Below are 13,464 nucleotides of genomic sequence, written 5' to 3'. Positions count from 1 at the left end.
GTGAGAGTGAGGGTTAGTGTCAGTGTTAGGAATAGGGTTCGGATTAGTGTTAGGGTGAGGGTAAGGGTTAGGGTGAGGTTTAGGTTGAGGATTAGGGTTAGCACTAGGGTTCGTGTTAGAGTTACGGTGAGGGTTAAGGTTAGGGTTAGGGTGAGGGTGAGGGTTAGGTTAAGGGTGAGGGTTAGGTTTAGTGTGAGGGTTAGGGTTAGGGTTTTACTTAGGGTGAGGGTAATGGTCAATGTGCCTATTATGGTGAGAGTGAGGGTTAATGTTAGCGTGAGTTTGAGGGTGAGGTTCAGGGTCAGGGTTAGGGTGAGGGTGATTGTTAGATTTGGATTGTTGGTGAGGGTAAGGGTAAGGGTTAGGGTGAGGTTTAGGTTGAGGGTGATGGTTAGGGTTAGCATTAGGGTTCGGGTTAGTTTTAGGGTGAGGGTTAGGGTTAAGGTTAGGGTTAGGGTGAGGGTGAGGGTTAGGTTAAGAGTCAGGGTTAAGTTTAGTGTGAGGGTTAGGGTTTGGGTTAGAGTTAGGGTGAGGGTAAGGGTTAGGGTGCACATTAGGGTGAGAGTGAGGGTTAGGTTTAGCGTGAGTTTTGGGGTGAGGGTCTGGGTGAGGGTTAGGGTGAGAGTGAGGTTTAGATTTGGATTGAGGGTGAGGGTGAGGGTTAGGGTTAGGGTTAGGGTGAGGGTTAGGGTTTGGGTGGGTATTAGGGTTAGGGTTAGGGTTAGTGTGAGGGTGAGGTTGAGGGTTAGGGTTACGATTAGAGTTAAGGTTAGTGTTAGGCTGAGGGTGAGGCTGAGGGTGAAGGTGAGGGCTAGGTTTGGGGTTAGGGTGTAGGTTAGGGTTAGTGTGAGGGTTAGGGTGAGGTTAAGTGTTAGGTTGAGTGTTAGGGTGAGATTGAGTGTTAGGGTTAGTGTGAGGGTAAGGGTTATTGTGAGGGTTAGGATGAGGTTGAGCATTAGAGTTAGGGTGAGTGTGAGGTTTAGGTTTAGGGTTAGGGTGAGCATTAGGGTTAGTGTGAGGGTGAGGATTAGGTTTAGGGTTAGGGAGACGGTTAGTGTGAGGGTGAGGTTTAGGGTTAGGGTTAGGTGAAGTTTAGGGTTAGTGTGAGGGTTAGGGTGAGGGTGAGGTTAAGGGTTAGGGTGAGAGTTAAGGTGAGGGTGAAGGTTAGGGTGAGGGTGAGGGTTCGGTTTAGGGTGAGGGTTAGGGTTACGGTGAGGGTTAGGGTTTGGGTTAGGGCTAGGGTGAGGGTTAGGGTTAGGTTGAGGTTTAGGGTTAGGGTTAGGGTGAGGGTGAGGGTTAGGTTGAGGGTGAGGGTGAGTGTGAGGGTGAGGGTTAGGGTGAGGATGAGGGTGAGGGTGAGGGTGAGGTTTAGAGTTAGGATTAGGGCTAGAGTTAGGGTTACGCTGAGGGTGAGGGTGAGGGTGAGGGTTAGGATTAGGGTTAGGTTTAGGGTGAAGGTTAGGGTTAGTATGAGAGTTAGGGTGAAGGTGAGGGTTAGGGTTAGATTTAGTGTTAGGGTAAGGGTTAGTGTGAGAGTGAGGTTTAGTTTGAGTGTGAGGGTTGGGTTTAGGGTGAGGATTAGGGTTAGGATAAGGGTTAGGGTGAAGGTGAGGTTTAGTGTGAGCGGTACGGTTAGGGTTAGTGTGAGGGTTATGTTTAGTGTGAGGATTAGGGTTAGGTTTAGGGTTATTTTTAGGTATAAGGTTAGGTTTAGGGTGAGGGTGCGTGTGACGGTGAGGGTTATGTTTAGTATTAGGGTTAGGGTTAGCCTGAGGTTGAGGGTGAGGGTGATGGTTAGGGTTAGTGTTAGGGAGAGAGTTAGGGTTAGAGTGAGGATTAGGAAGACGGTTAGGGTGAGGGTGAGGTTTAGGGTTAGGTTTAGATGAGGTTTAAGGTTAGTGTGAGGTTGAGTGTAAGGGTTAGGGTGAGAGTTAAGGTGAGAGTGAGGGTTAGGGTGAGGGTGAGGGTTAGGTTTAGAGTGAGGGTTAGGGCGAGGGTTAGGTTTAGTGTGAGGGTTAGGGTGAGGTTTAGGTTGAGGGTGAGGGTGAGGTTTAGGGTTAGGATTAGGGTTAGGGTTAGGGTTAGGCTGAGGGTGAGGCTGAGGGTGAAGGTGAGGGTTAGGTTTAGGGTTAGGGTGTAGGTTAGGGTTAGTGTGAGGGATAGGGTGAGGCTGAGGGTTAGGGTGATGGTGAGTGTTAGGGTTAGGGTGAGGATCAGGCTTAGGATTAGCGTTAGGGTGAGGGCTAGTGTGAGGGTGAGGGTTAGGGTTAGGGTTAGGGTTAGGTTTACTGTGAGGGTTAGGGTTAGTTAGTTTTAGTGTTAGTGTTAGGGTGAGGGTGAGGGTGAAGGTTAGAGGTAGGTTTAGGTTTGAGTGAGGGGAAGAGTGAGGGTGAGGGATAGGTTTAGGGCTAAGATTAGGGTTAGGATTAGTCTGAGGGTGAGGGTGAGAGTGAGAGTGAGGTTGAGGGTTAGGTTTATGGTTAGGGTTAGAGTGCGGGCTAGGGTGAGGGTGAGGGTTAGGATGAGGGTGAGTGTGAGGGTGAGTGTTTTAGTTAAGAAAGTGTTAGGTTTAGGGTTGGTTAGTGTGAGGATTTGGTTGAGGATGAGGTTTATGGTGAGGGTTAGGGTTAGGCTCTGGGTTGGGTTAGGGGTAGGGTGAGGGTTAGGTTTAGGGTGATGTTTAGGGTGAGGGTTAGGGTGAGGTTGTGTGTGAGGTTTCGGGTTAGGGTGAGGGTTAGGGTGTGGGTGACGGTGAGGGTGAGGGTAAGGGTTTTGTTTAGGTAAGGGTTAGGGTTAGTATTAGGGTTAGGTTTACGGTGAGCGTTAGTGTGAGGAGTAGGCTTAGGGTTAGGGTAAGGGATAGGTTTAGTGTGAGGGTTAGGGTGAGGGTTAAGGTTAGGGTGAGGGTGAGGGCAAGGGTTAGGGTGTGGGTTTGTGTCAGGGTGAGGGTTAGGGTGACGGGTAGGTTTAGGGTTAGGGTGAATGTGAGGGTTAGGGTTAGGGTTAGGGGTAGTGTGAGGGTGACGTTTATGGTTAGGATTAGGGTGAGGGTAAGGGTTAGGGTGAGGGTTAGGGTAAGGGTTAGGATTAGGGTCAGGATGTGGTTTAAGTTGATTGTAAGGGTTAAGGTTAGGGTTAGGGTGAGGGTGAGGGTTAGGGATAGCGTTAGGGTTAGGGTAAGGGTTAGGTTGAGGGTAAATGTGAGGGTGAGGGTTAGGGTTCGAGTAGGGTTAGGGTGAGGGTTAGGGTTAGGGTTAGGGTGAAGATGAGGGTTAGGATGAGAGTTAGGATTAGTGTTAGGATGAGGGTGACAGTTAGGGTTAGGGTGAGGGTGAGGGTTAGTGTAAGCGTTAGGGTTAGGGTCAGCGTTGGGGTGAGGTTAAGTGTTAGGGTGAGTGTTAGGTTGAGGGAGAGTGTTAGGGTTAGTGTGAGGGTAAGCATTACGGTGAGGGTTATGGTGAGCGTGAGCATTAGTGTCAGGTGAGGGTGAGGTTTAGGTTTAGGGTTAGGGTTAGCGTGAGGACTATGGTGAGGGTGAGGGTTAGTGTTAGGGTTAGGGTGAGGGTTAGGATGACGGTGAGGGTTTGGGTGAGGGTGAGCTTTAGGGTTAGGGTGAGTGTGAGGATGAGGGTGAGGGTTAGGTATAGGGTGAGGGTGAGGCTTAGGGTGAGGTGTAGGGTGAGGGTGAAGGTGAGGGTTAGGGTTAGGGTGAGGGTTAGGGTGAGGTTAAGTGTTAGGGTGAGTGTTAAGGTGAGGGTGAGGGTTAGCGCTAGTGTGAGGGTAAGGGTTAGTTTGAGGGTTAGGGTGAGGGTGAGCATTAGGGTTAGGGTGAGTGTGAGGTTTAGGGTTAGGTTAGGGTTAGGGTGAGCATTAGTGTTAGGGTGAAGGTGAGGGTTAGCTTTAGGTTTAGGGTTAGGGTTAGTGTGAGGGTGACGTTTGGGGTTAGGGTTAGGGTAAGGGTAAGTGTTAGGGTGAAGGTTAGGGTGAGGGTTAGGTTTTGGATTATGATGAGGTTTAGTGTGAGGGTGAGGGTTAGGTTTAGGCTTAGTGTTTGAGTTAGGGTTAGTGTGAGGGTTAGGATTAGGGTTATGGTTAGTGTTAGGGTGAGGTTGAGGGTTAGAGTTAGCATTAGGATTAGGGTAAGTGTTAGGTTGAGGCTAAGGGTGAGGGTGAGGGTAAGGGTTAGGAGTAGGTTTAGGGTGACAGTTAGGGTTAGGGTGGAGAGGGTTAGGATGAGGGTTAGGGTTAGGATGAGGGTTACGTTTAGGATTAGTGTGAGGGTGAGGGTTAGGGTAAGCATTATGGTTAGGGTTAAGGTTAGGGTCAGCGTTAGGGTGAGGTTAAGGGTTAGGGTGAGTGTTAGGGTGAGGGTGAGTGATAGGGTTAGTTTGAGGGTAAGGATTAGGGTGAGGGTTAGGGTGAGGGTGAGTTTAGGGTTAGGGTGAAGGTGAGGTTTAGGGTTAGAGTTAGGGTTAGTGTGAGGGCTAGGGTGAGGGTGAGGGTTAGGGTTAGGATTAGGGAGACAATTAGGTTGAGGGTGAGTGTTAGGGTCAGGGTTAGTGTGAGGGTTAGGATGACGGTGAGGGATAGGGTGAGGATGAGGTTTAGGGTTAGGGTGAGTGTGAGGGTCAGGTTTAGGGTTAGGATGAGGCTTAGGGTGAGCTGTAGTGTGAGGGTTAAGTTGAGCGTTAGGGTTAGGGTGAGGGTTTGGGTGAGGGTTAGGGTGAGGTTAAGTGTTAGGGTGAGGGTGAGGTTTAGGGTTAGATTGAGGGTAAGGGTTAGGGTGAGGGTTAGGGTGAGGGTGAGAATTAGGGTTAGGGTGAGTGTGAGTTTTAGGGTTAGGGTTAGGTTTAGGGTGAGCATTAGTGTTAGGGTGAGGGTGAGGGTTACGGTTAGGGTTAGGGAGAGGGTTAAGGTGAGAGTTATGGTTATGGTTAGAGTGAGGGTTAGCGTTAGTGTGTGGTTGGGTGTTAGGGTGTGGGTTATGGTTCGGTTTGGGGTGAGGGTTAGGTTTGGTGTGAGGGTTAGAGTTAGTGTTATTTTTAGGGTTTGTGTTAGGTTGAGGGTGAGTGTGACAGAGTTAGGGTTAGATTAGGTTGAGGTTGAGGGTGAGAGTGAGGTTGAGGGTGAGTGTTTTAGTTAGGAAAGTGTTAGGGTTAGGGTTAGGGTGAGGATTAGGGTGAGCGTGAGTGATAGGATGAGGATTAGGGTTTGGGTGAGGGTTAGGGTGAGAGTTCTGGTTAGGATTAGGTTAGGGTTAGGGTGTGGTTGAGGGTGTGGGTTAGGGTAAGGTTTAAGGTGAAGTTGAGGGTTAGGGTTAGGGTTAGGGTGAAGGTTAGTGTTAGGGTTAGGTTTAGGATTAGGGTTACGGTTAGGGTTAGTGTGAGTGTGAGGGTGAGGGTCAGGGTTAGGTTTAGTCTGAGGGTAAGGGTTAGGGTGAGGGTGAGCATTAGTGTTAGGGTGAGGGTGAGGGTTAGGGTTAGGGTGAGGGAGACGCTTAGGGTGAGGGTGATGTTTAGGATTAGGGTTAGGTGAGGTTTAGGGTTAGTGTGAGGGTTAGAGTGAGGGTGAGTGTTAGAGTTAGGTAGAGAGTTAAGGTGAGGGTGAGGGTTAGGGAGAGGTTGAGGTTGAGGGTGAGGGTGAGGTTTAGGATTAGGATTAGCCTTACGGCTAGGGTTAGGCTGAGGGTGAGGGTGACGGTGAGGGTTAGGGTGAAGGTTATGGTTAGAATGAGGGTTAGGGTGAAGGTGAGCATTAGGGTTAGGGTTAGGGTTAGGGTTTGCTTGAGGGTGAGGGTGAGGATTAGGATGAGGGTGAGGGTGAGGGTTATGTTTATTTTTAGGGATATTGTTAGGCTGAATGTGAGGGTGAGGGTGAGGTTTAGGGTTAGTGTTAGGGTGAGGGTTAGGGTTAGGGTGAGGGTTAGGTTTGGGGTTATGTTGGGCTTAGGGTGAGGGGTAGGGTGAGGTTTAGGGTGAGCGTTAGGGTTAGGGTGAGGTTTAGGGTGAGGTTTAGGGTTATGTTTAGGGTGAGGGTGAGGATTAAGTTGAGGATTAGGGTGAGCATAATGGTTAGGGTGAGGGTTAGGGTTAGTGTGAGGGTGAGGGTTAGGGTGAGGGTTAGGGTGAGGGTGAGGGTTAGTTTGAGTGTTAGGAATAGGGTTAGGATTAGTGATAGGGTGAGGGTAAGGGTTAGGGTGAGGTTTAGGTTGAGGTTGAGTGTTAGGGTTAGCATTAGGCTTCGGGTTAGTGTTACGGTGAGGGTTAGGGTGAGGGTTAGGTTTAGGGTGAGGGTGAGAGTTAGGTTTAGTGTGAGGGTTAGGGTTAGGGTTAGAGTTACGGTGAGGGTAAGGGTTCAGGTGAAGGTGAGGATTAGGTTGTGGTTGAGGGTTAGGGTTAGGGTGAGGGTTAGGGTCAGGATTAGGTTGATGGTGAGGGTTAGGTTTAGTGCGAGGGTTAGGGTTAGGGTTAGAGTTAGAGTGAGGGTAATGGTCATTGTGCATATTAGGGTGAGAGTGAGGGTTAGGGTTAGAGTGAGTTTTAGGGTGAGGGTCAGGGTGAAGGTCAGGGTGAGGGTGAGGTTTAGATTTGGATTGTTGTTGAGGGTGAGGGTTAGGGTTAGGCTTAGGGTGAGGATTAGGGTTTGGGTGATTGTTAGGGTTAGGTTTAGTGTGAGGGTGAGGGTGAAGGTTAGGGTGAGGGTGAGCGTGAGTGAGAGGGTGAGGTTGAGGTTTAGGGTTGGGTTTAGGGTTAGGGTGAGGGTGAGGGTTGGGGTTACGATTAGCGTTAGGGTTAGTGTTAGGCTGAGGGTGAAGGTGAGGGTTAGGTTTAGGGTTAGGGTGTAGGTTAGGGTTATTGTGAGGGTTAGGGTGAGGGTGAGTGTAAGGGTTAGGATGAGAGTTAGTGTGAGCGTGAGGTATAGGGTTACTGTTAGCGTGAGGGTTAGGGTGAGGGTGAGGGTTAGGGTGATGGTGAGTGTTAGGGTTAAGGTGAGGATTAGGCTTAAGATTAGGGTTAGGTTGAGGGCTAGGTGAGGGTGAGGGTTAGGTTGAGGGTGAGGGCTAGGTTTAGGTTGAGGGTGAGTGTTAGGGTGTGGGTTAGTGTTAGGGTTAGGTTTACTGTGAGGGTTAGGGTTAGAGTTAGTTTTAGTGTTTGTGTTAGGGTGAGGGTGAGGGTTAGAGGTAGGGTTAGGTTTGGGTGAGGGTGAGAGTGAGGGTGAGGGTTAGGTTTAGGACTAAGATTAGGGTTAGGGTTAGGCTGAAGGTGAGGGTGAGAGTGAGGGTGAGGTTGAGGGTTAGGTTTAGGGTTAGTGTTAGAGTGAGGGCTAGGGTGCTGGTGAGGGTTAGGTTGAGGGTGAGTGTGAGGGTGAGTGTTTTAGTTATGAAAGTGTTAGGTTTAGGGTTAGTGTGAGAATTAGGTTGAGGATGAGGGTTAGGGTGAGTGTTAGGGTTAGGCTGAGGTTGTGTGTTAGGGTGTGGGTTAGGTTTCGGTTTGGGGTGAGGTTTAGGTTTAGTGTGAGGGTTAGGGTTAGGGTTATTTTCAGGGTTTGGGTTAGGTTGAGGGTGAGTGTGACGATTAGAGTTAGGGTGAGGTTGAGGGTGAGGTTGAGGTTGAGTGTGAGTGTTTCAGTTAGGAAAGTGTTAGGGTTAGGGTTAGGGTGAGGATTAGGGTGAGGGTGAGCGTTAAGGTGAGGATTAGGGTTTGGGTGAGGGTTAGGGTGAGAGTTCTGGTTAGGATTGGGTTAGGGTTAGGGTGAGGTTGAGGGTGAGGGTTAGATGAGGTTTAGGGTTAGTGTGAGGTTTAGGGTGAGGGTGAGTGTAAGGGTTAGGGTGAGAGTTAAGGTGAGGGTGAGGGTTAGGACGAGGGTGAGGGTTAGGTTTAGATTGAGTGTTAGAGTCATGTTGAGGGTTAGGGTGATGGTTCGGGTGAGGGTTAGGGTTAGGGTGAGTGTTAGGTATAGGGTGAGGTTTAGGTTGAGGGTGAGGGTGAGGTTTAAGGTTAGGATTAGGGTTAGGGTTAGGGTTAGTCTGAGGGTGAGGGTTAGGGTGAGGGTTAGGATTAGGTTTGGGTGAAGGTTACGGTTAGTATGAGGGTTAGGGTAAAGGTGAGGTTTAGGGTTAGGGTGTGTGTGATTGTTAGTGTGAGGGTGAGGGTTAGGGTTAGGGTGAGGATTAGGGTTAGGGTGAGGGCTAAGGTGAGGGTGAGGGATAGGGTTAAAGTTAGGTTAGGTTTAGGGTGAGGGTTAGGGTTAGGGTAAGGGTGAGGGTTAGGGTGAGGGATACGGTTAGGGTTATTGTATGGGTTAGGTTTAGTGTGGGGTTGAGGGTTAGATTTAGGGTTAGGGTTATTTTTAGGGTTAGAGTTAGGTTTAGGGTGAGGGTGAGTGTGAGGGTGACTGTTATGTTTAGTGTTAGGATTATTATTAAGCTGAGGGTGAGGGTGAGGGTGAGGTTTAGGGTTAGTGTTAGGGTGAGGGTTAGGGTTAGGGTGAGGGTTAGGTTTAGGGTTAGGATGAGGCTTAGGGTGAGGGGTAGGGTGAGGTTTCGGGTGAGCATGAGGTTTAGTGTTAAGGTTAGGGTGAGGGTGAGTGTTAGGGTTAGGATTAGGGTAAGTGTAACGGTTAGGGTGAGGGTTAAGCTTAGTGTGAGGGTGAGGGTTAGGGTGAGGGTTAGGTTGAGGATGAGTGTTAGTGTGAGTGTTAGGGATAGGGTTAGGATTAGTGTTAGGGTGAGGGTAAGGGTTAGGGTGAGGTTTAGATTGAGGATGTGGGTTAGGGTTAGCATTAGGCTTTGGGTTAGTGTTACGGTGAGGGTTAGGGTTAGGTTTAGGGTTAGGTTGAGGGTGAGAGTTAGGTTAAGGGTGAGGGTTAGGTTTAGTGTGAGGGTGAGGGTTAGAGTTAGAGTTAGGGTGAGGGTAAGGGTTAGGTTGCACGTTAGGGTAAGAGTGAGGGTTAGGGTTAGCGTGAGTTTTAGGGTGAGGATCTGGGTGAGGGTTAGGATGAGGGTGAGAGTTAGAGTTGGATTGTGGGTTAGGGTGAGGGTTAGGGTTAGGGTTAGGTTGAGGGTTAGGGTGTAGGTGAGTGTTGGGGTTAGGGTTAGGGTTAGGGTGATGGTGAGGGTGAGGGTTAGGGTGAGGTTAAGCGTGAGGGTGAGGGTGAGGGTGAGGTTTAGGGTTAGGTTTAGGGTTAGGGTGAGGGTGAGGGTAAGGGTTCTGATTAGAGTTAGGTTTAGTGTTTTGCTGAGGGTGAGGCTGAGGGTGAAGTTGAGGGTTAGGTTTAGGATTAGGGTGTAGGTTAGGGTTAATGTGAGTGTTAGGGTGAGGGTGAGTGTAAGGGTTAGGATGAGAGTTAGTGTGAGCGTGAGGTTTAGGTTTCGTGTTAGGGTGAGGGTTAGGGTGAGGGTGAGGGTTAGGGTGATGGTGAGTGTTAGGGATATGGTGAGGATTAGGCTTAGGATTAGGGTTAGTGTGAGGGCTAGGGTGAGGGTGAGGGTTAAGGTTAGGGTTAGGGTTAGGGTGAGGCCTAGGGTTAGGTTGAGGATGATTGTTAGGGTGTCGCTTAGTTTTTGCTTTAGGGTGAGGGTTAGGTTTACTGTGAGGGTTAGGGTTAGATTTAGTTTTAGTGTTAGGGTGAGGGTGAGGGTGAGGGTTAGGTTTAGGACTAAGATTAGGGTTAGGGTTAGGCTGAGGATGAGGGTGAGGGTGAGGTTGAGGGTTAGGTTTACGATTAGGGTTAGAGTGAGGGCTAGGGTGAGGGTGAGGGTTAGGGTGAGTGTTTTAGTTATGAAAGTGTTAGGGTTAGGGTTAGTGTGAGGATTAGTTTGAGGATGAGGGTTAGGGTTTGGCTATGGGTTAGGGTTAGGGGTAGGGTAAGGGTTAGGTTTAGGGTGATGTTTAGGGTGAGGGTTAGGGTGAGGGTTAGGTTTTGAGTGACTGTGAGGGTAAGGGTAAGGGTTTTAGTTAGGTAAGGGTTAGGGTTAGTATTAGGGTTAGGTTTATGGTGAGGGTTCGGGTGAGGGGTATGGTTAGGGTTAGGGTGAGGGATAGGTTTAGTGTGAGGCTTAGGGTGAGGGTTAAGGTTAGGGTGACGGTGAGGGCAAAGTTTAGGGTGTGGGTTAGGGTGAGGGTGAGGGTTAGGGTGAGGGGTATGTTTAGGGTTAGGGTGAATGTTAGGGTTAGGTTGAGGGTTAGGGTTATGGTTATGGTTAATGTGAGGGTGAGGGTAAGGGTTAGGATTAGGTTGAGGGTAAGGGTTAGGGTGAGGGTTAGGGTGAGGATTAGGGTTAGGGTTAGGAAAGGGTGAGGGTGAGGGTGAGGGTTAGGTTTAGGTTTAGGGTGAGGGTAAGGGTGAGGGTTAGGGTTAAGGGTAGTGTGAGGGTGACGTTTAGGGTTAGGATTAGGGTGAGGGTAAGGGTTAGGGTGAGGGTTAGGGTTAGCGTTAGGATGAGGTTTAAGACGAGGGTAAGGGATAGGTTTAGGGTTAGGGTGGGGGTTAGGGTTAGTGTGAGGGTTAGGATTAGGGTTAAGGTTAGGGTTAGGGTGAGGGTGAGGGTTAGGGATAGCGTTAGGTTTAGGGTAAGGGTTAGGTTGAGGGTAAGTGTGAGGGTGAGGGTTAGGGTTCGGGTAGGGTTAGGGTGAAGGTTAGGGTTAAGGTTAGTGTGAAGGTGAGGGTTAGGATGAGGGTTAGGGTTAGGGTAAGGGTTAGGATGAGGGTGACAGTAAGGGTTCGTGTGAGGGTGATGGTTAGGCTAAGCATTAGGGTTAGGGTTAGGGTTAGAGTCAGTGTTGGGGTGAGGTTAAGGGTTAGGGTGAGTGTTAGGGTGAGGGGGAGTGTTAGGGTTAGTGTGAGGGTAAGGATTAGGGTGAGGGTTAGGGTGAGGTTGAGGTTTAGGGTTAGTGTGAGGGTTAAACTGAGGGCTATGGTGAGGGTGAGGGTTAGAGTTAGGGTTAGGGAGACGGTTAGGGTGAGGGTGAGGGTTAGGGTTAGGGTTAGGATGACGGTGAGGGTTTGGGTGAGTGTGAGATTTAGGGTTAGGGTGAGTGTGAGTGTGAGTGTGAGGGTTAGGTTTAGGGTTAGGATGAGGCTTAAGGTGATCTGTAGGGTGAGGGTTAAGTTTAGCGTTATGGTTAGGGTGAGGGTTAGGGTGAGGGTTAGGGTGAGGTTAAATGTTAGGGTGAGTGTTAGGGTGAGTGTTAGGGTGAGGGTGAGGATTAGGGTTAGTGTGAGGGTAAGAGTTATGTTGAGGGTTAGTGTGAGTGTTAGGATTAGGGTTAAGGTTATGGTTACAGTGAGGATAAGGTTTAGGGTGAGGTTTAGGGTGAGGGTGAGGGTTAGGGTTAGCGTTAGGTTTAGGGTAACTCTTTGGTTAGGGGAAAGGATGAGGGTGAGGTTTAGGTTTAGGGGTAGGGTTAGGGAGAGGGTTAAGATTAGGGTGAAGGTTAGGGCTAGGTTTAGGGTTAGTGTTAGGGTGAGTGTTAGGGTGAGGTTAAGTGTTAGGATGATTGTTAGGGTGAGGGTGAGTGTAATTGTTAGTGTGAGGGTAAGGGTTAGGGTGAGGGTTAGGGTGAGGGTGAGCATTAGGGTTAGCGTTAGGGTGAGCATTAGGGTTAGGATTAGGGTTAGGGTAGAGCTAGGGTGAGGGTGAGGGTAAGGGTAAGGGTTAGGGTTAGGGTTAGAGTGTGGTTTAGGGTTAGTGTGAGGTGTGTGTTAAGGTTTGGGTTAGGGTTCGTGTTAGGGTGAGAGTTAGGTTTAGTGTGAGGCTTAGGTTTAGGATTATTTTTAGTGTTGGGTTTAGGTTGAGGGTGAGTGTGAGGGTTAGAGTAACGGTTAGGTTAGGGTGAGGTTTAGGGTGAGGGAGAGGTTGAGGGTGAGTTTTTTAGTTAGGAAAGTGTTAGGGTTAGGGTTAGGATGACGATTAGGGTGAGGATTAGGGTGTGGGTTAGGGTTAGGGTCAGAGTTCGGGTTAGGATTAGGTTAAGGTTAGAGTGAGGGTGAGGGTGAGGGTGAGGGTCAGGGTTAGGGTTTGGGTGAGATTGAGGGTTAGGGTTAGTGCTAGGGCGAGGGTTAGGGTTAGGGTGAGGTTTAGGATTAGAGTTAGGGTGAGGGTGAAGTTGAGGATTACTGTTAGGGTGAGGGTGAGGGTGAGGGTTAGGTTTAGGATTAGGGTTAGGATTAGGGTTAGGGTGCAGTTAAGGGTTAGAGTGAGGGTGCGGGTGAGGGATGAGTTTTAGGATTAGGTTGTGGGCTAGGGGGAGGGGGAGGGTTAGGTTTAGGCTTATGGTTATGGTGAAGGTGAGGGATAGGGTTAGGATGAGTGTTTGGTTGAGTGTTAGGGAAGAGATAGGGTTAGGGTGAGGGTTAGGGTTAATTAGGATTAGGGTTAAGGTTATGGTTAGGGTGAGGGTAATGTTTAGGGTGAGGTTTAAGGTTAGGGTGAGGGTTAGGGTTAGCGTTAGGGTTAGGGTAACTGTTAGGTTGAGTGTAAGGGTCAGGGTGAGGTTTAGGTTTAGGGATAGAGTTAGGGGGAGGTTTAGGGTTAGGGTGAGAGTTAGAGTTAGGGTTAGGGTTAGGGTGAGTGTTAGGGTGAGGTTAAGGGTTAGGATGAGTGTTTGGGTGAGGGTGACCATTAGGGTTAGTGTGAGAATAAGCGTTAGGGTGAGGGTTAGGGTGAGGCTGAGCATTAGGGTTAGGGTGAGGGTGAGGTTTAGGGTTAGTTTTAGGATTTGGGTGAGGGCTAGGGTGAGGGTGAGGGTTAAGGTTAGGATTAGGGAGACGCTTAGGGTGAGGCTTTGGGTTAGGGTTAGGGTGAGGGTTATGGTTAGTGTGAGTGTTAGCGTGCGGGTGAGGGTAAGGGTTAGGTTGAGAGTTAAGGTGAGGGTGAGTTTTAGGGTTAGGGTTAGGGTAACTGTGACGGTGAAGGTTAGGGTTAGGATTACGGTTAGGGTTGAGGGTGAGGTTTAGGGTGAGGTTGGGGTTTAGGGTGAGGGTTTTAGTTAGGTAAGGGTTAGGTTTAGGATTAGGGTTAGGGTTAGGTTTAGGGTGAGGGGTAGGGCAAGGGGTAGGTTTAGGGTTAGGGTTAGGTTTAGGTTTAGTGTGAGGGTTAAGTTTAGGATGAGGGTGAGGGTAAGTGTTAGGGTGAGTTTTAGGGTGAGGGTGAGGTTTAGTGTGAGGGGTAGGTTTAGGGTTAGGGAGAGTGTTAGGGTTATGTTGAGGGTTAGGGTTATGCTTAGGGTTAGTGTGAGGATGAGGGTTAGGGTTAGGATTGGGGTGAGGGTAAGGGGTAGGGTGAGGTTTAGGGTGAGTATTATGGTTAGGGTTACAAAAGGGTGAGGGTTAAGTTTAGGTTTAGGGTGAGGGTAAGGGTGAGGTTTAGGGTTAGGGTGAGGTTTAGGGTTAGGGTTAGGGTTAGGGTGATGGTTAGGGTGAGGATTAGGGTTAGAGTTAGGGTTAGGATGAAGGTTAGGATTA

This window comes from Dipodomys spectabilis, unplaced genomic scaffold (assembly GCF_019054845.1).
Source record: "Dipodomys spectabilis isolate Male_0828 unplaced genomic scaffold, ASM1905484v1 ptg000084l, whole genome shotgun sequence".
Lineage (NCBI taxonomy): Eukaryota > Metazoa > Chordata > Mammalia > Rodentia > Heteromyidae > Dipodomys > Dipodomys spectabilis.
This window is presented reverse-complemented; position numbering follows the sequence as displayed.